The 26,681-nt window shown below is 42.9% G+C and overlaps 1 long non-coding RNA gene across 6 annotated transcripts in view; it reads right to left on the reverse strand.

Moving 5' to 3' along the window:
- Positions 1-872: 872 nt before the first annotated feature.
- LOC103550257 (uncharacterized) overlaps positions 873-26,681 on the reverse strand; it is a 53,333-nt gene continuing 27,524 nt past the window's right edge. For 4 of the 6 annotated variants that reach the window (XR_011531649.1, XR_011531648.1, XR_011531645.1 and 1 more), the window contains exons 4-5: positions 5,343-5,415; positions 873-5,150 (exon numbers count right to left, since the gene is read on the reverse strand). This is a non-coding gene — a long non-coding RNA (uncharacterized lncRNA). The remainder of the gene's footprint in view (positions 5,151-5,342; positions 5,416-26,681) is intronic. The other 2 variants (XR_011531646.1, XR_011531647.1) reach the window with 2 other exon arrangements.

Here is a 26,681-nt window from a genome sequence, read left to right on the forward strand (position 1 = left end):
AGTACATAGTTGTATATTTTAGTTGAGGGTCCTTCTAGTTGTGGCAAGGGTTTCTACACTTCACTTGAACTACAAAAAAATTGACACCAGTAGTTGTAGACAATTTATGTATGCATAACCTCAATCACTAAAAAGTCTGTACAAAGAGATGCACTCAAAAACATTATACCTGAATCAAAAGGGAATCAAAATAAAAAATTATAAAATATGTTTGAGTAACTCACTAAAAGGCATGAAAAAGAAAACAGAAAAATAAAAAAGAGGGAAAAACAGAAAACAAACAACTAAATAGCAGGCTGAAGCACTAACATATCAAAAATTACATTAAATATAAATAATCTAGATATATAATTAAAAGACAAGGACTGATAGAATGGATAAAAACAAAAATGACCCAATTCTGTTCTGTTGAAAAAAACTCACTTCAAATTTAACTGATTGAACATAAAATGGAGGAAAAAGATACACCAAGCATTAATCAAAAGAAAGCAAGAGTGTCTATATTAATATCATATAAAGTAGACTTCAGAGTAAAGAAAATTATCAGGGACAAAGAGGGACATTACATAATGACCAAAGGGTCAATCCCACCAAAGAGACACAGCAATCATAACTATGTATACACCAAAAAACAGAGTTTCAAATAAGTGAAACAAGAAGTGGCAGAACTAAGAGGAGAAATATACCAATCCACAATTACAGTTGGAGACGTCAACTCTCTTCTCTCAACGATTGAAAGGACCACTGAACACAATGTTAACAGTCATCAACTAACAGGATCCAATTGACACTTATATGACACTCCACACACCAACAGCAGATATATACTTTTTCAAGTAAACAAGGATATAGACATGTACCGAAGCATCTGCTACATCCGCTACACTTCCTTTATTTGGCATTTTTCAGACAGAAAAAGTAATAAATACGTAGTAATAGTAACCAGAGAAATAAGACAATTCAATGATGTATAAAGATAAATCTAATCATGTCAGACCCACTTCTCTACAATTCCAACCTGCATTGTTACTGGGGGTAAGAAAGATTTGTAATCCACGAAAAAGTATGAATGGTTTTGGCAGCCTCTATAGCAGCAAAGAGAGAATGAGGGAGTCAATATGGCATACTGTCCAAGAGTACAGACTTCAGCATCCAACATACTGGGGCTGGAGTACCACTCCTGAGATTTACTGCCTGCCCCTGAGATTTACAAATTCTCAGATTCTCTAGCCTCCTCTCCCACCTGTATCTAACGGGGATAAGGATAGCAGCCACTTTATAGGTATCTTCTTGTCCCTGTCAGGTCTCAGTCTCTCACATCTGCTTCTCTCTGGATGTGTTCTTTTCTTTCCTCTGCAGACTAGAAAAAACTAAATGGGGAGAAACTTTTCCACACTTATGGCAAAGGTTTAATGTTCTTCCTATGTAAACTTCAATAAGAAAAAAATGAATATGGTGATAAAAAGATTGACAAAGGACATTAACAGGCAATTCACAAAAGAGGAAATTCGAAGGGCCAAAAAAAATATGAAAACTTCGATTTTATTCAAATAACTAGAATAAAACACAAATTGGCAAAAAATATTCACCCTAGTGACCAAAGAAGTGAAAAATAAAACTTTGATATGTCCGTTTTCCTTATAAAATTGGGAAAACAAATTGAAACTAGCATTGAGAATGCAGCATAATTTACATTGCTTATACTACTGATAGTGTAAATTGATACAAACTTTCTACAAGAAATTTTACAACATCAATTACAAATTTTTAAAGCAGTAATTCCCCTTCTTGATATTTATATACGATTTGTACTTACTTTAAAGAGTCATTATGCTGTAGACAATATCAGAGATTCACACACAGATTCATATAGAAGATGCTTACCAAGTTTTAGCTACAGCCTAGTGAAAGACTAGAAACTAAATTTACAACAAGGGGAGTGATGCTGAAATGAATTGTGGTATGTGCATATGATATAACACCAGCCATTACAGTCATGTTTTCTAGGGCCAGCCACGTGGCGCAGCAGTTAAGTTTGCACGTTCCGCTTCAGCAGCCTGGGGTTCACTGGTTCGGATCCCAGGTGCGGACCTATACACTGCTTGTCAGGCCTTGCTCTGGCAGGCGTCCCACATATAAATTAGAGGAGGATGGACACTGATGTTAGCTCAGGGCCAGTCTTCTTCAGCAAAAAACAGGAGGATTGGCAGCAGATGTTAGCTCAGGGCTAATCTTCCTCAAAAAAAAAAATCTTTTTAAAATCATATTTTCTAAGATTATTTAATGACTTGAGTAAATTAATACAATATAATGTTTAAAAAGTAGTATACAAATGTTACATATAGTATATATGTTAAAAAATACGTAAGAAAAGACTGGAAATAAAAATCAAAATTGTGAATAGTGAGTTACTTCCGGGAGGCATGGTTTTTCTTTCCTTCTTTATGATTTTGTGTCTTCTACAGTTTTCTTTAAAAAGTACTCGTCTGTTCATCTCACAGTACTTTCTACTAGACTGCAGATTGCTTGTACAGGAGCCGCATTTCCTTCACAGCAGTGTCCTCTCTCAGAAACAGCACGGTACTGACACAAAATAGGAGCTCCCAAAGGTTAAATCAATAAAGCAACTGCTTTTGTAACCAAAGAAATGGCAATGGACTTTATTCTTAAATTAGTTAGAATTTATTCAAGGAATAATTATTTTTGTAAAAATGGAATTACAATCTACTGAACCATATTGAGCATTTCTCACTTATGGCTGGAATTTCACGTAAGTGGAAAATCATAAAAGAAGACACAATTAACATTACATTACAGGCCTCCCTCGGAGATGTTGCGGGTTCGGTTCCAGACCACAGCACTAAAGCGAATATCACAATAAAGTGAGTCACACAAATTTTCAAAGTTATGTTTACACTGTACTGTGTGCAATAGCATTATGTCTAAAAAAAGCAATGTACATACCTTAATTAAAAAAATTTTTTTTATTGCTAAAAAAGTGCTAACCATCATCTGAGCCTTCAATGAGTGGTAATCTTTTTCCTAGCAGACAGTCTTGCCTTGATGTTGAAGGCTGCTGACTGGTCAAGGTGGTGGTTGCTGAAGGCTGGGGTGGCTGTGGCAATTTCTCAAAATAAGACAATAATGAAGTCTGCCGCATCGAATGACTCTTCCCTTCACAAAAAGTTTCTCTGCAGCATGCGATGCTGTTTGACAGCATTTTACCCACAGTAGAACTTCTTTCAAAATTGGAGTCAATCCTCTCAAATCTGCTCCTGTTTTATCAAGTAAGCTTATGTAAATTCTAAATCCTTTGTTGTCATTCAACAATCTTCACAGCATCTTCACCAAGAGCAGATTCCATCTCAAGAAAGCGCTTTCTTGGCTCATCCATAAGAAGCCACTCCTCATCCGTTGAAGTTTTATCATGAGAGTGCAGCAATTCGGTCACATCTTCAGGCTCCACTTCTAATTCTAGTTCTCTTGCTGTTTCCACCACGTCTGTGGTTACTTCTTCCACTGAAGTCTTAAACCCCTCGAAGTCATCTACAATGGTTGGAATCAACTTCTGCCAAGCTCCTGTTAGTGTTGATATTTTGACCTCTTCCCGTGAATCACAAATGTTCTCAGTGGCATCTGGAACGGTGAATCTTTTCCAGAAGGCTTTCAATTGACTTTGCCCAGATCCGTCAGAGGAATCACCATCTATGGCAGCTGTAGCCTCACAAAGGTATTTCTTAAACAATAAGACTTGAAAGTCGAAATTACTCCTCGATCCATGGGCTGCAGAATGGTCAGAGTGTTAGCAGACATGAAAACAGCATTCATCTCGGTGTACATCTCCATCAGCGGTCTTGGGTGACCAGGTGTGTTGTCAACAAGCAGTAATATTTTGAAAGGAATCTTTCTTTTCTGAGCAGGACGCCTCAACAGTGGGCTCAAAATATTCAGTAAACCTTGTTACAGAGAGATGTGCTATCATCCAGGCTTTGTTGTTCCACTTACAGAGCACAGGCTCAGTAGATTTAGCATAATTCTTAAGGTCTCTAAGATTTTCAGAATGGTAAATGAGCATCGGATTTAACTTAAAGTCACCAGCTAGCTGCATTAGCCTCTAACAAGAGAGTCAGCCTGGTCTTTGAAGCTTTGAAGCCAGGCATTGACTTCTATAGCTATGAAAGACCTAGATGGCGTCTTCTTCCAGTATAACGCTGCTTCGTCTACATTGAAAATCTGTTGTTTAATGTAGCCACTTTCCTTAATGATCTTAGCTAGATCTTCTGGATAACTTGCTGCAGCTTCTACATCAGCACCTGATGCTTCACCGTGTACTTGTATGTTATGGAGAAGGCTTCTTTCCTTAAATTTCATGAACAAACCTCTGCTAGCTCAAATCTTTTCTCCTGCAGCCTCTTCCCCCGTCTCAGCCTTCACAGAATTGAAGAGAGTTAGGGCCTTTGTCTGGATGAGGCTTTGCCTTAAGGGAATGTTATGGCTGGTTTCATCTTCTATCCAGACCATTCAAACTTTCTCCATGGGGTCGGCCCCGAGTCCGAGTGCTTAAGTTTGCACACTCTGCTTTGGCGGCCCAGTGTTTCACCAGTTTGGATCCTGGGCACAGACCTGGCACCACTCATCAGGCCACGCTGAGGCAGCATCCCACATGCCACAGCTAGAAGAACCCACAACTAAAATATACAACTATGTACTTGGGGGATTTGGGGAGAAGAAGTAGAAAAAAGAAAAAGATTGGCAACAGTTGTTAGCTCAGGTGGCAATCTTTTAAAAGATTTTTTTTAAAAAACAAAACAACAACTTTCTCCATATCAGCAACAAGGGCGTTTTGCTTTCTAATCATTCACATGCTCCCTGAAGTAGCAGTTTTAATTTCCTTCAAGAGCTTTTCCTGAGCCAGCCCTGATGGCCTAGGGGTTAAAGTTCAGCACTCACCACTTCTGCAACACGGGTTCGTTTCACAGTTGCAGAACCACACCACTCATCTGTCAGTTGCCATGCTGTGGCAGTGGCTCACACAGAAGAACTAGAATGACTTGCAACTAGGATATACAACCATGCACTGGGGCTTTAGGGAGGAAAAAGAAAAAGAGGAAGATTTTGGCAAGAGATGTTAGAGCAGGGCGAATCTTTCCCTGGAAAAAAAAAAAGAAAGAAAGAATAATAATTATAGTTTATATTTATCAAGTACTTACCACATGTCAAGTTTTCTTCTAAGTGCTTTAACTCTAAGTTATTTAATATTCATAACAATCCTATCATTTTCCCAATTTCACAAATGAAGAAACTGAGGCACCATGTTGAGGAAAACACATATGATCACACACCTGGTAATGGATGAGTTAGGGTTAAACTCAGACCCTCGGCTCCGAAGCTCTCACTCTCAGACTACACACCTGCCTTGACACAAGGAGAGATTTGAGACGGTCAGATCAGCTATGTTCTGATTTTTAAATCCCGATGTGACTTCATCTTCAACGCCCAGCCATGAAGTACAACAACTTGAAGCATGAAGCCCATGGACCAAATGCCAGGCGGACAATGTTCCTATTTTTAACCCAACCTTCTTTCGAGCCTTAACCTCTCTCCTTTTGTAGCTTCTCTTCACAAACAACACCTGAACCCTCATGCTCTCTCTGCCCTCCCTCCATCGACACTTACAAATGGGAAAGGACCTTTCCAACTTGATCATTCAGAAGTATATAAAATGACTGATGTGACATTGTCACCTGCTCCAAGGAATGTGGATTTTTAACAAGAAACAGATTCTTAAATCAAAAGACCAACTCTCTAACAGCAAGGGTTTCGAGGATAGACAAGGCCGTGAAGGAGATGGTGTGGGTATAGAGAATTTCTGGTACCACTAAAATTATATCCACACAAGAGCCAGTCTGGGCTTCTGAAAACAGCAGGAGCTTTGGAGTCTGCCATTTTCTAGCTGTGTGAACATAGAAAATGTAGTTAATTGGGCCTCTTTTTTTTTTTTAATTTTTAAAGAAGAACATGGTACCTACTTTTCAGGGATGTGAGAATATTTAGTGATAATGTACACAAATTAGCACCTGCAGTCTCTGGCATAGGGTTCATTCTCCATAAATTATGGATACTGGTATTTAGTATTCATTCTGGCATTAGTATAAGTATTAACATTAGTGACATTAATATTAACATTAATTAGCATTAATGAAAAAGTACTGAAGCTGGAACCTGGATTTGAGCTTTAGCTCCACCTGACTGTGTTGGGAGAGGCGATGCCCATGGGCCCTGTACCCTCCTGCACGATCGTTCTGGCTATGCCAAGACTGTAAGGCCCTGTGGGCTCTTTATCAGGGCCATCTCTCAGATTGTTTTCTCAGCAAGCAAACTTGCAGGATCAGATAATGTCTCCAGGCAGACAAGGAGCAGGTTTGCTTAGCACTTACTATAAAAACAGCAAATTCCTCTCCTGTAACAAAACCCACTGCATGTGCAGCATCCGTCTGGGTCCCTCTGTGTCACCCCGTGGGTGGAGGGCAAGGGGAAATGGAGCCGACATCATGCTCCTGCCGTTTGTTGTGCTGCCTTCGTCTCCGACCTAGGAGTTTTATGTCTTCTGCCAGCATCCAGAGAACAGTCATAGGCTAGCTTGTCAGTTCACACGTAGGGTAAAATCTCGGAGCCTTCACAGGTCATGACAGACTCTTGATTTTCTCATTTACTCTAGCAAGAATAGTACCGCTGCCCCAATCTCCCTCACAAAACTATTGGAAATGCAGAATAAAATATATATCCATGCAGATTGTCAACTTTTATATAAGATGAGAGACTCATATAACACCAGTGACTGCAGACCGTAAGGAGAGCCTCGTGTGGTGGCAATGAGCGACTCTCAAAATAGAGGAACACTTTATTGTCAATTACAAGTCAGCAAGTGTCTGTATTTTTTAGGCTCTATCTTAAAAGCATTCCATGTGGTTTTGGTATCAAGAGATACCGGACACAGAGGATAATGGCATGTGAGTGATGTACTGCTATGCATGCATGCAAATGAACCTTCTGGTAACTCATAAACTGAAATGAAGACAAAAGTCCACAAAACATTGACTTTCCTCTGCTGAGATAACATTGTCCCTTTTTACTGTAGTTTTGAGGTAATGGCTTACATATTCATTTTCCAATTCCTTAAATGAGCTTTTCACTGTGGGAATTCTACACTACTTTCCATAAGAACCTTTTCTTTTTCTCCTGCACTAAAGACCGTGGAGATTGATATGGAAAGCGAGATTCACCCTGCTCCTCCTACCTCATGTGCATCAAGGCCAAAGGAAAAACATCTGTTCTGAGAGTTACTCCAACTAAACAACTAATGGGAAACCAGGACCTTTGAGTGGTGCAAATACTAGTTAAAGTTTGAATCTATCAAGCGATTGCTGGATATGCAACAACCCGATGCTGAAATCTTCAAATGGCCAGATGGGTCCTGCCCAAATTCGGAGAACCATTGAGAGTCATCCAAAATCACTATAACTAGTACCCTAGACATTTACCAAACCATAAACCAATCCTGGCCCAAGTGAAAAGTGATTAAGCTAAAAGTCATTACCCAGCTTTAATATTTCACAAGAAGCTTCTAATTCAGAGGCAGCCTTTTGATTCAACAGTAAACCAAAATGATCAGAAATCCATATGCATGTGAGCATGATGAAAGCTTTATTATCAACAAACAGGCCCACATCGAGATCCAAACACCTCCATCTGCAATTATCTGGGGAAACAGTGGGCGGCCAAAGCAAGTAATTTGCCTGAATCTTTTTGCAAGGGATTTTTTTGTTTTGTTTTGACTGATGAAGGAAGGTTTTGTGTGGCACCTGAAAAATCTGAGAAATGGACAAGAGAGTAATATCACGCATGTGCCTCCTATTTGCTGCTAGCCTGGCTCCGGGGAATATCAGAGCATAAGGACTGAAGCTTTGATTCTGAGCGACAGAATGAAACCTGGAAGCATAGTCTCCCTGGCAATCAGATGGCGTTCGTTGCTGTTACACTAACGCTTTAACCAGGTGTCGGGTCTATTTGATCTGGTTCAGGGATCCTAGACAATAGACTTAATATGAAAAACAGGTAAACAGCTCAGTATTACGAACTGAACACTACAGTAATTTCTTCAATGTTTACACAGAGTCTTTGCAGCCTGCATTTTCTCGTAATAATAGCCAATCAAGAAAGGAGAGAGAGGGAGAGAGACAGAGACAGAGACAGAGAGACAGAGAGAGAGAAGTAGCTAAGAAATTAAATTCTTAGAAGTATTGTTTTCCAGTTAGTCTTCATAAAAAGAGCCTTATTTTTCATTCTTTTTGTTTGCCTTTAATTTTTAAAATATTGATACTATCCTACATGATTTTCTTTTTATATAATTAACCTCTTCATAACGGTAACAGTATACGTGCTGCATGTGGATCACTACTCCTCAGAGAAATGCAGTCACTGCCTTCTCTTCACCTTTTCAGGCCTCTGGCACCGACCTGGGACCCGCTCCCGACCAGGAGATGTTCAGATACCCAGTAGACAAACTGCTCAAAAGTGAGGGGAGCGAGGTCACATCACTCAGCCTCCTGGGCCCTCGGAGGATGGGACCCTGTACTGCAGCCTGCAATGTGATCAGGCTGCTTAGCCCCTCCAACGCAGGAGCCAGGGGCTCCTGGAGATGACTGCTCAATTCCATAGGAGGTAAGCCGGGAATAAAGAGGTCAAAGACTTTTAACCACAAACTGCAGAGAGGAAGGAGACAACACAACATCACTAGGCAGGTACCAATTTGTTTTCCAGTGGAGCTTTCTGTATAATGTCTGTATGTGGCACTTACGTCCATTTGTGAAACTTGCAGCACGGCTGCCTTCGAGAGTCATCAGAACGTTGTAGTCATGGACTTGTTTCTTTAGTTATACTTTGTCATTTATATCACATACCAAACTGTACTCTAAACCATCACTCCCGGGCCACATCAACCTGGACATTCAATTCGGACTCCGAGATCTGGTAAGAAAGTCCCAGGGTCAGCCTCTACCAGCAGAACCCCTTCCAGGCCAGTGCCACTCATCCCTTCTTCGTGAGGGAGTCTGTCGGTGTCTCCCACGTGTTCCTGAATTGTGCTCCTCCTGACACCTCCCTGAATCCTCTCCTCTGCTGCCTTTGGTGCTCAGGGAGTATGATGCTTGATGCCAAGCATGGAATGTCTTTTCCACCAAAATTAAATAAAAATGACCAATGTTCTCCATACCTCATCCCTGCCATGACTCATTGTGTTCGGATTCATCTACTTTAGTACCAGCCTCTCGTAAATCTAAATATGACAGCCTTCATTCTAAGGAAGATTGGCCCTGAGCCTACTACATACGTTGCCAATCCTCCTCTTTCTGCTTGAGGAGGATTCTCAGTAAGCTAACATCTGTGCCAATCTTCCTCTATTTTGTATGTGAGACACTGCCACAGCATGGCTTGATGAATGGTGTGTAGCTGCACGCCCAGGATCCCAACCTGCGAACCCTGGGCCACCGAAGCGGAGTGCATGAACTTAACCACTTTGCCACTGGGCTGGCCTCTATATCTTTTTTTAATATAGTGCCCCTCCTGCCCCCCATATTTGAGTATTCCAGTTCCCTTGAGCAGCAGATTCAAGTCTGGGCCCTGTCAATTTCCAAGTGAGTGACACTGGGCAAAAATTTCTCTCCATCACCAGTATAAGGTAATCATCCTACCTCAAAGGTAGCTGTAAGATTAATCTCTGTTGCATTATGAAATTCCCCCAGACCCTGTAGAGGTCCTCTTGTCCAATGCAGTTGGGACCAGAAGTTCATGGGTTAATCAAAAAACCTGGAAATATGGAGAAATCTTAAGAATTAATAATACATACTGTAGTGAGCAAAGCAGTGGCCTTCCAAAGATGTGCACATCCTGATTCCCAGAACTTGTGAATAAGTTTATCACATTAGCAAAGAGGAATTAAGACTGCAGGTGGAATTAAGGCTGTTAATCAGATGATCTTAACATAGGAAGATCCATTGATAATCTATTGATTATCCTAGAGGGCTCACTGTAACTCTGAGGGTCCTTAAAGGTCAAAGAGGGAGGCAAAAGAGAAGCTCATGACAGCATGAGAAGGATACAGCCTGATGTTGCTGTCTTTGAAGATGGAGGAGTGGAGCCACAAGCCATGGGGGTATAGGAATGCTCTAAAAGATGGAAAAGGCAAGGAAATGGATTCTCTCCCAGAGACTCCAGAAGGACAGTGCCCCTGTGACACTGATTCTAGCCTAGTGAGACCCAGTATACACCTGTGACCTACGGACCTTGTAAGGTAATAAATTGGGGCTGTTTCAAGCCGCTATGTTGTGGTAATCTGTCACAGCAGCAACAGGAAATTAATATAGCTCTATTAAACATTTCAGATTAAAACACATAATTGTTCATGCACCTGCCAATCTGTTCACATGGTATCAAAACGCTTTATTTAAATTTATATCACAGAGTGGAGATACATAAAGTCCTTTTTAATGAAATGACACCCATACATTCGGCTACAATTTCCAGTTCAATTCCTTAAAGTGAAGCAGATATCTGCTAAAAGACTGTATCCAAATATAGAAGTAACTCTTAAAGAGTTAAGGAAGAAAAACAAGCAACCAAATTTTGGGCAAAAAAGTTCACACAAGAAGTTATAGGAATGTCCAGTGAGCATATGAAAAGATGCTCAACATCATTAGTTGTCAGAAAAACACCAACTAAAATCACAATGAGATACCACTATGTACCAATTAGAATGGCTAAAATTTAAAATACTGACAATACCAAGTGTTGACAAGGATTAGATTTTTCATTATGTGGCATTTGAAATAATATATTTTGTTCTCTTTTCTTGGAAATTTCATCAATAGTTCAACTGACTTTACAATTTATTCAAGAAGCAGGCTGATGGATTTTCCAAGAGAGTTTTTACATATTTTGTAAGATTAAATTATTTTTAAGATGTACATTCAAAGAAAAAAAATGCCAGATTAGCATGAGACTTCTTTCTCAAAACAGCATTTCAGAAGACAAAGCAGCAACATGAACAGAGCTTCAAGGAAAGAACATTGTGACCCAGAATTACTGTTCATGTGAAGGGAAAAATAATAAAGCATTAAAGAAATGCTGGTGGGCTGTGTAACAAAAAGGAAGAGGAGGAGGAACACACATTGCTTTGAATATTTTTAATGAAACAGGGCATATATCAAAAACAGTCCTTCGGAGCTGGCCCCGTGGCCAAGTGGGTAAGTTCACCTACTCTGCTTCAGCGGCCCAGGGTTTCACTGGTTCGGATCCTGGGTGAGGACATGCACCACTCATCAGGCCACGCTGAGGCTGCATCCCATATGCCACAACTAGAAGGACCCACAACTAAAATATACAACTATGTACCGAGGGGCTTTGGGGAGAAAAAGGAAAAAAATAAAATCTTAAAAAAAAACAGTCCTTGAAAAAAGGCAATACGACATAAAAAAATAAGTACCAATAATGTGTGTCTAAAATACTATATTATGTCTTAGGATGTAATTAATGCTGTGAGAGGAAGAAAGTTAAACCACACCAAGTTGCTCAGCTTTTACCCTCTGCCATAAGTGAGATGTTTTAAATTTCGAAACATTAAAGACTTTCACGCAACTAAATGTAATATAGTCATTAAAAATATGCACTTCTAGTTAAAAATAGCACAATAAATCCATTTCCTCTCAAGTGACACTGACCAGACTTGGTTCCCAAGCCCATCCCTGAACTGAACATCTGCAAAGCCCTGTCATGAGTCATCCCGGGTTGGGAGTGAGGCCGCCCTCCCTGGAGAACAAGAGGGTTCCACTGGCCACAACATCATGGTTCTGTTTTCAGGAAAGAAGAGATGGAAGGATTGGCAGTTGAGAAACTAGTGAATAGCGTCAATGTCCTCCAGGTGAGCTCACCAGCACACCGACACCTGGAGGATTTGGCTGTATCACTCATTGCAGTAAGGAAGAATGCACACCACGGGGACCGTGGGGCATCTCAGGAAAGAAGGGAGAGAAAGGATTTATTATAGAGCTGGGCACGGGCTAGGTGATTTTGGGGAGGGTAAAAGGAAGCAGGACTTTGCAAGGGATTGGATGCTATCAGGAAGGGAGGGCTGTCCTAGACTGAGTATCTCAACAGATCTTGTCCATTAGGCTAGAGCTACGACTTGAGGCTAGAGCTGTGATAGTCACTCATTATGAGCCATAATAGGAGGATGTTTGGGACTTTTGTGGGTTGTTTTTATCTGTGTTTAGACAAAATTACCAAGTTCTCTCATTTGTTTGTTCTCTCCCTTCACTGCAGTCACAGAATGCCCGCCTCTGATGTGATATTCGGGGGACTGTTTCTGTCCGCCTAGGTGTCATTGCCCTGCCAGTTCCAGAATGCCAGGAGCTGCTTTTCTCCTTTTCCATAGTTTTATCCAGATGGTGGGGACGAGGTGAGAGCTAATCTTAATGCTGTTATTTGCACCTCATATTCTTGATGCTTTGTATACCTAGTAAGAGGCGCAAATTTGGCAAGATTTCAGTAACAACTCTTTTTAAAGAAAAATGTGTTCGTGTCTAAACTAATGAAACAGTTCATATATCTGTGCAGGAAACGATGCCCCTCTCCCACTCCTCAATTACCCTTGGGAACCTCAGGAGTGCTCCTGTTTGCAATGAATATGTCAGGCTTTGTCTGTTTACTTGGTCTTCCCTAATACTCACAAATATTGATTCTATCAGTGGATTTATTTAAACGGCAAACAAAAAAGAGCTTCCCCATAGGAGCGCTTCTAAGCCAAGTTTCTGGCCAGCGGGAATTTGTTCCCCTTTCAGTCATAATTCTCTCCAAACAAGGTACTATCAGGGGAGGCCTGAGAAGCAGCATGTGCGACTCCGCTCACTGCGGCTTTATGTCAAGTTTCAGCTGCAGTCGGAGCCGAGCCGCACAACACAGAAACCAAGAGAAACAAGAGGTTCCTCTCCCACTGGGAGGAGTGGCTTCCGGGTCTCCGTGGGCAACATAGAGAAAAGCAAACCTCTCAGAAACAGAAAATGAGGCTTTTTCTATCCCCGGTCTACCTTCAGAGTGTTGCCATTCTGAGCTTTCTCACCATCTTAACACTCTCAGGTCAAGGAAACCAAAAGAAGAAGAAAGTGGCAATTGTTAAGTCAGCTAGAGAAATAAATCCCAAAAATCACCTGTTTGGTAACTATCTTCTACACTCTCCCGACTGAGTTGGAGGCAGGGACAGCCAGGGACACAGTCAGGCTAGTGCGACTCTGAGGGCCCAGGATTCGGGAGGAGCTGGACCTCAGCTGTGCCAGTCTGTGCAAAAACACAGACACAGCCAGTGGGCAAAGCTTGCCTGTCTGAGGATGTGTCCTGTAGGATGACAGCTGGGTAGCCTGGAGAAGTCACTCTCTGCAGTTTCCATCTCCCCATCCCCTGCTGCCTGTACTATCATAGGCATCTTCTCTAATCCATGATAAGCCAGTGGGTCAGAGCAGCCCTTCATCCTGGTTTCTAGGACACTGTTCCATGACAGTCTTTCAGGAGAAACTTCATAAGAGGTCAGCCCCTGCCTTATTTCTCTGATTTCACCTTCCCCATCCCCTCCCAGCAGGAATATCTGAGGACCCAGTTACAGCCCTGGGTCCAATGTGGCAGAGACAGGGAGCAGAGCAGCAGCTTCAGATTTCAAGGTGGTGGTGCCTGGAACTGACCCTGTCACTCGTCGACTTGGGATCTGCCCTGGGCCAGCTGGTAGACCCCTAGGCACAGCTCTCCTTTCTATCCACCCCCTCGCCCACCCGCTGCTCTGCAGTGTTGATCCAGATTCTGGGATATGACTTCCTCCTTGATTTTCCCAACTTCGACTCTCACATGAGCTCAAGGAAGCCTGATTAGGGCACAAAGATCATGCCAACCTCTTCTGGGAGATTGGGTACCATTTCATCTCCCTGCCTCTGGCTGAGGATCTAGTTTAAATTGAATTGTTTTTACCCTTTCCAAAGTCAAGCCTTTCAGCATTTATTCTGACCTGAACCAGAGGTCTCCAACCCTCTATTCTCCTTCAGAATATGCTGCACTGACTGGGAAACAATAAAAATCAGATTCACAGCCTCTACTCCACAAACCGCAAGCCAATGACATGTAGTAATCATGTCACCACTAAAGGAGGGTACAGAGTACATATAATGAAGGGGAAACCGGTTTGCTCTGAATGAAGAGTCTGAGCCAAGTTTCTACCCAATGTTGGTGGTGTAGATGGCCCTCCATAAACAGGGAACACATATACATGAACTCGAATGCCTGCCTGGAAAATATTCACATGGCAATCATGTGATTAATCAGCTCCACACAATGGTCACATTGCAAACACCATTATATGCATTGAAGTTCAAAGAACAGAGTCCCTTCTAATGTGGAGACTCTCACGTCCTCTGCTGAGTGGTGAATTATGGTCCCAAGGAGCTTGCTCTTCCTCCCCGTCCCCCTCTTCCCAGGATGTTTTGAGGGTTACGTTTCCCCTTCAGCAGTGATGAATGGAGCGTTGTGCTAATGCTGGGCACCACCATTACTCACGTCCCTATCCTCTGGCCAGGGCTTTAATTGCAGCATCCTGGAAGTAAAAGCAAAAACTGTATTACAGAGGAAACGTTCATCTTCCTGATTATAATACCTGACAAAAGGCAGCCTTTTCTATTAATCTTGGGTACCTTCCACCGGAGGGGCAACCATTCACTCACCATACATATGCAGGGCCCACATCCGGGAAGCATCACACAGAAATGGAATATGTGGCTCTTGGGGTCTATAACTTCAGCCTGAAGAAGCTGAGCTGATAATAATGTCACTCCAATGCCACATCCTTAATCAGCCTACAATGGGTACAAGGTAAGAATTTTACTGGAGAGAATCTGCGTCCAGAATTCCTGACTGCCAGGACCCAGATGAGCTCTGTTGAATATAAAGTATTCCAGCATATTCTAGCTCTCTCATTGCAGCCTATTATAATCCAATTCACGCTTACTCAGAAATGCCCCGGATTTCTCAGAGTCATCTCTTTCCTCCTTTTCAGTTCTTAAAGGGATATTCAAAAGAGGGTATTCAGTTAACACAAATTATATCTAAAGGATATTGGCCAAAGACTTATTGCTCAATATTTATAATTATAGTGATTTTCATCATAATTAACAAAGAAGCAGAACAAGTGACAAGCCCATCAGTTCACAATAAAAGCATCAATTTGGGTTACAAGACAGTCCATTACTGTAGTCGATCGTGGTCTCTAGTAAGACTTAGAGCTACAAAGGTTGTCACTTTGCCATCTGCTACTCCATCAAATGGTTTATAGGAAAGCTTCTGGCCTGGAGGAAAACTGTAATGCAGCTGCAGGCTGCTTGCACTCCTCTTTTTAAATTAAAACTTTTCAGAAAATCTAGGATCCAATCCAAACTGCAGGAAAAAGGTCACCGACTTTACGTAGTGTAGGGCCCGCGAGCCCTGCAACTCACAATGGTAAAAGTTCGGCCATGATTTCTTTTGAATTTGCTGTATATTGGGCACATCCCAGCCCCCGGGGGTACCTAGACACAGGACATACAGTGAGACCTGGCGCATCGGCCAACTGAGAGTGCTTCCCAATTGTCCTCTCTCCAGATCAACACAACAAACCTCCCTCCAGGTTGTCAACACCAGAAGCCACTACTCAACCTCTTCATAGCTGCGGAGACATTATGAGAGGGTTGAGGCAGAGTCTCTGCTCCTCCATCTGCCTGGCTTTCCTTGGACCCTCCTTTCCTGAGTCCACAGCAGGGTCCTCTCTAGTCCAAGACTGACTCTTAGAGCACAGTCAGATGGAAGAGAGTCATGGGTCTGTCCCTGGATTATATACAGACTGTGTCCCTCGACAGGCACCTTCAAGGTTTCCTTAAGTGGCTTGGGTTTTAGTAAATAAAGTGTCTTTGTAGCTCTAAGATTGAGGAGAAACTACAATCAACCATAGCTTCAACTGATCCATTTAAAAGAGAGTCAGGGTCAATAGAACAAACAGGGAATTACTCAAATATAGTGCCAAGAACTCACCATTTTCTGACAACAGGCCACATGGTTCCCTTCTGTCCTTTAATAAACAGTCTGAGTTATTTCAGGGAAAGCAGACTTGCTTGGCAGAGTGCCCAGTGGAGGAGACAAGGCTGTAGATTCTGGCTATGACCTGAAGCACATGTGCGGTTCCATCTCACTCTACATTATCAGGCATCAGAAGATGCTCTGACAAGGGAGTCATTTAGAGGAAACCTGGAAACCAACAGCTGTACTATTTGAGTGGCTGTACAGCATATTTTAAACAGCATCCCTGTCTTTCAAGAATTTCACACATTATGAGGTCTACCTTCCCAAAGGAGATGTGAGGTCAAACTCTCCAGCATCTTTTGCAAGGATGTGACGGTAAATGTTCCACAGTCAGCTTTCTAGGGGGCAAAAAAGCCCTGATTTGTAGCATTTGCCAATTTCCATGGTGTAAATACTCTCATTCCTATTTTTAAAAACTGGCCCATAAAATCCCTGAAACTTGACAGTCACTTCTCACGAGCTGGTTTGAGACAGCTTAACACACCACTTGACAGGCATGTGACTTAGATCCCATAATTAGATATACCTGATTACATCTGAGAAGAGGGAGACTCCACATGGAACCCATCTTCTTGCAGTGTGGCAGAAGAAGTGTCCTGTTTTGGAGTATCAGACACAGTGGGGCTAGTGCCCAGTCCTGGCACCAGCAGCGGGTTGCCCTGTCTGTTCTCACAACAACGGCAATAGGGTCGTCGCTGGAACAGACTCAAGGTGCATTTGAGCATTGCTCCTGACTTCAGGACCTCCTGGCCCATCCACCTGGAGGTTCTGTGAACTTCCTTATATTCTTTAATAATTCTCTTCTGTACTTTGACTGAATAGAGTGGATTCTCTTATGGGGAAATAAAGGTCCTAGCTGAGTATAGTGAGGATCCTGCTATTTCAGGCAGAGATAGAGACTTGTAAGCAGCATTAAATATTACTTCCATTAAATCTGTCCTTAGAGTTTATGACTTTCCCCATGGGGGTGAATTCAAGGAGTGGTGGACAGAAACAACCTCAAACTTAGATTGCTCTGCAGTGCAAGCCGTAGGAAGGGTGCAGCTTAACTGTGTAACGAAGCATCTATTAAGAGTTCCAGAAAGACGTGGGGAGGGTAAGGAGTAATTCCCTCCACCTTAGCAGTGCCAGCCATCACATTCACCAAAGGAACTGTGAAAAATTCCTCTGAGTTTTTCAGAAACCATGCAGGGCATCCATCATGTACATTTTGATAACTTCTCCCAAATTATTCATTCCTCAGATTTTACCTTAGATATTGCTCTAGTGCTTTCTGGACCACCTTTCTCCAAGGTAACCCAAATGCTTGTTAAAAAATTTCCTGCCTTTCCAAAGAAGATATACAGGTGACCAACAGGCACATGAAAAGATATTCAACATCACTAATTATTAGGGAAATGCAAATAAAAACTACAATGAGGGGCCCACCCAGTGGCGCAGTGGTTTAAGTTCGCGCATTCCTGTTCAGAAGCCCGGGGTTCACCATTCGGATCCCAGGTGCTGACATGGCACCATTTGACAAGCCACGCCGTGGTAGGCATCCCACGTATAAAGTAGAGGAAGATAGGCACGGATGTTAGCTCAGGGCCAGTCTTCATCAGCAAAAAGAGGAGGATTGGCAGCAGTTAGCTCAAGGCTAATTTTCCTCAAAAAAAAAAAAAAAACCCTACAATGACATATCACCTCACTCCCGCCAGAATGGCTATAATTAACAAGACAGGAAATAACAAATATTGGAGAGGATGTGGAGAAAAGGGAGCCTCATACACTATTGGTGGGAATGCAAACTAGTGCAGCAACTATGGAGAACAGTAAGGAGATTTCTCATAAAATTAAAAATAGAAATACCATATGATCCAGCTATCCCACTACTGGGTATTTATCCAAAGAACTTGAAATCAACAATTCAAAGAGATTTATGCACCCCTATGTTCTTTGCAGCATTATTCACAGTAGCCAAGACATGGAAGAAACCCAAGTGCCCATCAACTGATGAATGGATAAAGAAGACATGGTGTATATATATATACAATGGAATACTACTCAGCCATAAAAAAGGGCAAAATCGTGCCACTTGTGACGATATGGATGGATCTTGAGGGTATTACATGAAGTGAAATAAGTCAGACAGAGAACAACAAATATCATATTATTTCATTCATATGTGGAAGATAAACACATACATAAGGAGAACAGATTAGTGGTTACAGAGGTGAAGGAGGAGGGGGGAGGCATAAGGAGTAAACGGGCACATATGTATGGTGACAGATAAAAACTACACTACTGGTGGTGAGCACGATGCAGTCTATACAGAAACTGAAATATAATAATGTACACCTGAAATTTACACAATGGTATAAGCCAATATGATGTCAATAAAATTTAAAATTTTTTTTAAAGTTATTTCTGCCTTGCCAGGTCTCCAAGATCAGAATCTCTCGGGGTGAAGACAAGGAATTTACATTTTTAACTTGTGCTTAAAATTTTTGAGAACCAAAATTTTTAAGATCAACATCACAGAAAAAGGGCATCTCCCCCAGAAAAAATATATTAAAAAGTTTAACAGAAAACCCTAGGTATATAACGCAAATTACATGTTTGGACATGCAAGCATAATATTTCCATGAAATGTTTAATAAAAATTCGTAAGCTATAGTTGCAGGCCAGTAAAACTCTCCACAATGCCCAGGGGCTATGAAGAGAAGTTGAGAGGAACCAGTCCATTTTGCTGGAAGTCACGCTCTTCCCCCATCTTTCTCTCCATATCCAGAAACTTCCTGCCTCTACAGGGATCTGTCTCCAGAAAGTTCTCTGAAGAGGGCTCTACCCACACAGGTTTCAAACACTGCTTCTTCTTATCAGGCCTGGAAGATACAGTGGAGTTCAAACAATAATTGCTAACCTTGAAGGAGTTCTATTTGCAAAACAGCATGCTAAGCACTTTGAATGGATTATTTCACTTAATCTTTACAACTTTGTGAGGTCAGCACAATCATTCTCACTTTATAGAGGAGGAAAGTTCCCAGGGAGTTAGTGGCAGAGGTAGGATGGGAACTGTGGGGGTCTGAATCTAGAGTCTGTCCTTAGGGACTGCACCCCACCGATAGCACCTGACAGTGGTCAGACCAAAGACAGCGGAGGGAAACGAAGGCTGCTGGAAGGAAGCTGCCTGATGGATGCATAGGAACCTGCCAGAAGCTCAGAGACTTCTAGAAAATCTTGGAGATTTTACAGGGCACTGGGTTTCATCATTAGCTGCTGGGGACCAGTGTGCGACACAAGGATGGTAGCAGTGATTGTGACTCCACCCCCGGTGTGGGTCATAAACCACATGTGTACAGTAAAGTGGCTGCGGTTCTTGTTACAGAGGATGGACTCTGCCAACGCCATCTGATGCTGTTTTGTCTCCATTAAAACCCAGGTAGAAGGACATCTTCTGGGGCTTCCGTTGAACAGGGTGGACCCTGGGTGCTGGCTGAAGCTGACTGAATGCCACCTCCTGCACTGTCTTGTTTTTGCAGGCTTCACAGACACTAAAGCCGTTCCCGTGAAGCAGCGCAGCACAGGCCTGGGCTCAAATTCCAACCCTACCACACAAGCTCTGCAACCTTACGCAAGTTAGCTGACCTCTCTGAACCTCAGTTTTTTCAACCGTAAAAAGAAGAGGATCATTCTTAACTTGCAGGAATGGTATGAGGATTAAATGAAAACAGCATTTAAGAAAGGTTCTGGCAAGAGCAAACCCTCAACAAATAATAACTACCTGGATCATTACAAAAGCCAACATCTGTTCCTATATCATTTATTCGCTAATTCCTTCACACATAAGTCCCTTCAGCAGACACTGGGGAGTCCCGTGCTTGTGCTGTGTGTACACACGTATCCCAACAGGACACTGAGAGACAGAGGATGAGTTCTCAGGCCTGTGCTCACTTTCTCTGAAGAAGCAGTGTCTTGAGACGCAGCGCCACCGCGGCCGTGCGCTGTCACTGAGGCCTCCGCTGCACAGCGAGGCCCCGGGATCTGGGCAGGCAGCTGTCTCTTCTTCCATGCTCTTCATCTTTTCCCTCCAAACAGGAAGGGCACAGTTTCTTTTCACATGGGAATAAATAGGACGCAGAAATTTTCTCTTGCATTTACAGTTTCCCTCCCACCCCTTTGCCATCTGTGCCTCGCCCACCCAGCTCTCTGTGTCTCCCCGTATTTGTGCCACCTTGAGGCTCTGTCCACAACAGACAGCAGTAAATCAAGATCACGTCCAGAAGCCACACTGAGGAGTAAAACACTTGGATGAAAGACCGCGCCTCTTCTGATGAATAAGTGCCAGCCCCACAGCCCAGGCGAGACAGAGGAGGCCTCTCTGAAGAGACCTTACCTGGGTCTCATTTTCCTGCTTGCCCCTGGTCCCCTCAGGTTGTCTTTTTCATGAATTTTTGACGTTTATTCATATGAATAAATGAATTGTTTGATCTTTCTGGATTTCCTTTTCAGTGACTAACCAAGAAAAGAGAAATTTAAATATATAATTTCAAGCCCTCAAATTACTGGTTGCAACTGCAAAGAATCATAAGAAATGAATAGACTTTTCACTCTGTTCTTTAACCAACAGATATGTTTACTATTTACTATGTCTTATCCGCCTGGCTGCACGCGCCTGCCCTCACATCCCATGGAGTAGAGCAGCGTTTCTCAGCGCCACTGACATTTGGGGACGGATGACTCTTTGCCGTGGAGAGCTGTCCTGTGCACGGTAGGATTTCGGTAATCTCCACGGCCTCTACCCACTGGATGCCAGCAGCACTCCCCACGCCACTTGTGCCAACCAAAAATATTTCCAATCTTTGCCAAACGCCCCGTGGGGAACAAAACTGACCCTGATTGAGAACCACTGGACTAGACAGACATGTAAATGAATACCTATAACACAACAAGAAGGTGGTGGATGGCAGAAATGCGCCAGGTGCTACAGAAGGACAAACTCAGACCCGGGGAAAATGGGGAACACAGAGGAGATGACAACTGAGCCTGATTTAGAGCTGCTGTTGTCAGAAGTAACTCCCTATGTTGAACTTCTCACACAACTACCATCTTTTGGTCTCGACTCTTTCGTTTGATTCTTGGAAGTTAATAGATGCAAAAACTAGTTGTCTATTCAGGTATTTCCCAGCTCACGTGACACTGTCTGAGCTCACCACTGCCAACTCTGGTCTTGAAGGAGAGAAAAGTGGGGAAAAGATGAGCGCTTCAGCCTCAGCCACGGTCTGTGAAGAAGAGGCCAAGGAGGGAGCAGGTCCTGGGAGGAAACTTGAGGAAGCAAAAGGTATCGTCCAGCACTGAGCATGGGCACCCCAGTCTACCCTTACAACTAAAGTCTGAACAAGAACTTTACCAATCTATCATTTTCTGCTGTGAAATGAAACGAAAGTGAGCTGTAGCAATGGGGTTTTTCAAAACGTCATGAGTTTGAGCTCCTGCATTCAGTGCTTACTCAGAGCCCCACACACGCAACCACTGCTCTTGGCTGGTGGTGTTTCCTTTGCCCTCCAAGTTATAACTGTTTGCACTCTCCAATTTAAGAAAAGTCCCAGCTGAAATAGCAGGTGCTCAGACACTGCTGCAGGCCATCATGCCAGGCAGCCGCACAGTGTCCCCGTTCCACGCACACGGAGTCGTGTGGGTACACAGGAGCCCGTGTAATCTCACTGACTTTTAATGGCTATACACGTACAAAGTAAAAATGAAGGGACTGGAGGGAAATACTTCCAGAATGGTGGAGTAAGAACCTCCAAAGTTCCACTCCTCCATGAAAGCAACAAGAACACTGGAAAAAAAAAAAAAAGGCAAATTAACTTTTTCAGAACTCTATGAATTAACTAGTCTTGCTATGATCCAAGGAGTATTTGTTCAAGAAAAGTGATTGAATGTCAGTAAAAAGGGCAAGCTTTGGGGCTGGTCCCGTGGCACAGCAATTAAATTCACGTGCTCCACTTCAGTGGCCCGGGGTTCACCGGTTCAGATCCCAGGTGCAGACCTACGCACCGCTTGCCAAGCCATGCTGTGGCAGGCGTCCCACATATAAAGTAGAGGAAGATGGGCACAGATGTTAGCTCAGGGCTAATCTTCCTCAAAAAAAAAAAAAAACAAACAAAGGGGCAAGCCTTGTGGTGTTTGCACTTGTCCTATTACCCTCCCGTTTTGAATCAGAAAGTTTGCACCATCACTTGTTGAACAAATGGATGCCATTCGCTCTGGTTAATTAAGCATTAATTGGTTTATAATATGGCTGAGAATACACATTAATGGCAAAGCAGCAATTTCATCACCCCTACATTTTCACCACCCAGCTTTGGCAGCTAAATTTTTTACCAATAAGTGAATTGACACAGTAATTTTTCTTGAGGCCTAATAGAGTTCGTGTAGATGCTAAGAGATGCCTTTAACAAGGAGAGAGTCTGAGAGCTAAGATACGTGGCACATATTGAGTTCTTTGTAAGTTTTTGATATGCTGTCATGATCACTACCATCAATGTAAATCGTGCCCATGGGCTTCTGACTGGGCCCCTGGCACTGAGCTTAGAATCCTAAGAGTTGCAGGGGGAGGCAGCAAATAACCCGTCTGCTGGGAGGAAACTCCTCCACCAGGAAGACAGACAAGCTCCATCCCCCAGAACTGTGAGTGCGGGTTGCAGGACTCCCACGCCTTTGTCTGCAATTCATTTTTGCCAAGAGTACAAGTCCCTTTCACATTGTCCCTGACTACATCGGTTGCCATGGTTTTCTAGCTTCCACTACTCCTGCAAATAAACAACCCATTAGGTTCATGTCATTGTTAATCTGTCTCTTTGCACAACACAGATAGGTGATTTGTAAGTGGAAATCGGCACTCGGGGTCCCAAGTCTCCCTTAGTGAAAAGCTGTCGCCAGAATATTTTAACAAGATGTATAATAGCAGAACTTCTATTTAGAGGACCTGTCCTCATGAAAGTGTAAGTATTATTTTTAATTAGTATGTCAATTTTGCATGATTCTAGAGTTGCTAAAGACAGTTTATTTTATTAATCTTTTGTATATTTTCAGTACTATCTTGGATCCAGGCCCTTTTTTTCATAGATAATGTGAAAATAAAAATTAGCCTAAATTTTCAAAAAAATCACAAGTTCCAAAGTGATAGACTCCAAATGAATGAGATCTTTTTAAAACATATTTACTTGAAAGTATTACGGAATTATCTGGATGCTCTTTTAGGAGGTTCTGAACTGTTTTTACTCACAACACTTCTGACACCAAATGGGGGAGGCGGGCGTGGGTTTCCTACACCGACCCATTCTCCCACTCTCCAGACACCGACTGGGTGTCCACAATTCACTTTAGTTCTGACGGTAACTACCCAGAGTGAGCACAGACCCCTGGTTAAGAGCTCAGTCCCACAAGGCTGCCCCCAATTCAGATGTCAATCACAAGTCTGGGCCCTCAAGTACCTTTGCCTGACCATCTATAAATCCGGGGTTCCCATGACCCCCTTCTCAGGTTTGATGATTTGCTAGAATGACTCACAGAACTCAGGAAAACAGTTTACTTACTATTACTGGTTTATTATAAAAAATACAACTCAGAAACAGCCAAATGGAGGAGATGCATAGGGCAAGGCATAAGGTGGGGAGCACAGAGCTTCCATGCCCTCTCCAGGCCTGCCACCCTCCCGGCGCCTCAATCTGTGCACCAACCCAGAAGCTCTCCAAGCTCTGTCTTTTAGAGGTTTTTATGAATATTTCATTAAGTAGTCATGATTGATTAAATCACTGGCCAATGGCGACTAACTCGATCTCCAGCCCCTCCCAGAGGTCAGGGGATGAGGATGAAAGTTCCAACCCTCTAATCAAGCGTTGGTCTTTCTGGCAACCAGGCCCCATCCTGAAGCTATCTTGGGTTCCCCAGCCACCAGTCATCTCATTAGCATACAAAAAGACGCTCATCACTCCAGAAATTACAAGGGTCTTAGAAACTCTCCTGTGAGGAATTAGGGACTAAGACCAAATATTATTACAAAAGATGACCTTATCATCCCCATTACCCCGGAAATTACAAGAGTTTTAGGAGCTCTGTACCAGGAACTGAGGACAAAGACCAAATATATATTTATTATATCACACAAGCACATCAATTCTTTCAAGCTGCTGAGAGCCCCAGACTACCATCTGGTGGGTGTGAGTCTCCCAAACGGACTGGTCCACCCAATCCAAGACCCAAAGAGAACTCGGTCCGAAAGAATATAAACAGCGTCATACCCACTAGTGAGAAAGGAAGTGGGAAAAAGTTTATCATCTCCCAAGGGACCAGGTCCCATTTCCTGTTGAAATTATCTTAAAAGTTCCTGAATCAAACCCATATTCCCTTTCAGTCTCATGGAGAACTGCTGCCCAAAATCTTGATGCCAGGATTTCCCATCCACTCACCCCACCCCAACCACATCATCTCTAGCTCTGTGGGACCCTAGGCATGTAATACTTGCTAGTAACTTGAAGGCAGATGTGCTGTGTTATTCTTCCTTGTATTGTCGGCACCTGCCACAGAGCCTGGGGCATAGGAAGCTCTCAGTTGGGTTGAAATAAATGGAATGAAAATATTTGTTGAATGAGCTATCTATGCACAGGCCTGCAATCATAACAACTTGAATGTAGCTAAAGTGAGACATTGGAGGGAAGAGGTCAATGTGCCCATCCCAGGCTAAGTCCAGTCAATCTGATGGAAAGAAGGATAGCAGATCTGAGGAGAGTGGCCAAGAACCAGAACCTTCAGGAAGTCAGATACACCTTACCTAGGCCACTGGTCAATCCAGGTAGCAATGAAGAGCCAAGATCACACATCTAGATTAATTGCCTTCCCTACTGGCTCCGGGACACAGACTTTCCCCGAGCCGTGAATCAGTTTATTCTTTGGTTTAACATTCAACAAGCCCACGGGCAGAACCCCTATTTGAGACATACAAGGAGAACTAAGGCCTTCCGGAGCCTGCAGAGAGCCTTGGGTGATGCACATAAGTGGCCACAATACAAAGTCGAATGGGCATGTGTCGTAAGAGGGAGATAGAACGAAGTTCTACTTGATAAGAGATCTGTTAATAATCATTTGCCAAGTTGGTTGTTATCAGAGAAGTTCTTTCTCACTTATGACTTTCTAAATATGCATGCACAGTAGAAAGGAGTTATGACATGTTGCTGAGACTGGGCCCTCTGCTTAGAACACTGGTCTCTCCCCACCCCTTCTCCTTGTCGATTCCAGTCATCTTCAGCTCTCAACTGAGAAGTCAGTTCCCCCAGAACATCTTCTTTCATCCTCCTAGGGTCCCTGCTAGGTGCTATGTGACAAATAGGATTTCCCTGATCAGAGCACTTACTACGCTGTATCCTAACTATTTGCTTAATTTTCTGTCCCTCTAATTAGATTAAATTCCATGAAGACAAAACCACTCTTGTCTGGGTCACCCTGTATCTCTGCTCAGAGTTTGGCACATTGTAGCATGCAGTGAATGTTTCATGTGGATTTATCAATCAATCAACATAGAGCACATTTGAAAAGCCTCAGCAAAAATCAAAATGGAATAACATTGAGGGGCCAAACTGCTCATCAATCTAATTGGGCATGAAAATGGATTAATGCAAATTTTCCACACCAAATATATAATTCAAGGCTATAGGTCCTGCCTCTCTTGTATGGAAAGAGATTCGCTGGTACCAGTAAGTCATAGAGGAAATGGAAATAGAGAGATCCTTTGAAACTCAAAATTATCCAACATTTGTTTATTCCTACCAGTAGTTTCTGCACCACCACAATATATTTTAATAGAACCACTAATAAAGGAGGAAGAGAAACCAGGCCCTGACTTTCCTCTCCTCCCTTGTCTGCCTTCTGCCTTCTGGGAGCCACGAGAGCGAGCTGCCCATAGCCAGAAGAAGAAAGAGGAATAAAGGAGTGAGTAATCCCTGCGCTTCAGCTTTCAGTTGCCATGCACTGTCAGTTTCTGACAAAGGATCAGAGTCGTGCCCAAGGCTTAAACAACCTGGAGTGCCAGTATTCGGGGTTCTGTATCCCCAGTCCTGGACCCCCTGCTCGGGAAGCTTCCCCATACAGGCTGTCTCTCCATGTAAGCAGCAGGCTACCGTGGAATGTTGGGTGCCATACCCATCAGCATCACTGAGTGTCATGCACACCTGGACAGCTGCTGAACATGACCCTGAGCTGCCACATTACCGCTGGGATGCAAAAAACAAGTCATACTGCACTTTTCAATGGAAGTGCTCCCATTTGATCTGTATCAGTGCAGATTGCTTTTTCTACAAGCCTGTCACTGCATGTGACGCCTCTATTACACACGCAGCCTCTGGCAACCTGGACCAGACTGAATCCCTGACCAAAATCAAAACGTGCCAAAGCAGATCAGAACATGAAGCAGTGCTTAAGTTGAGGTGGAGAGCAATTCACGGGCA

The sequence above is a fragment of the Equus przewalskii genome, chromosome 22 (genome assembly GCF_037783145.1).
Source record: "Equus przewalskii isolate Varuska chromosome 22, EquPr2, whole genome shotgun sequence".
Lineage (NCBI taxonomy): Eukaryota > Metazoa > Chordata > Mammalia > Perissodactyla > Equidae > Equus > Equus przewalskii.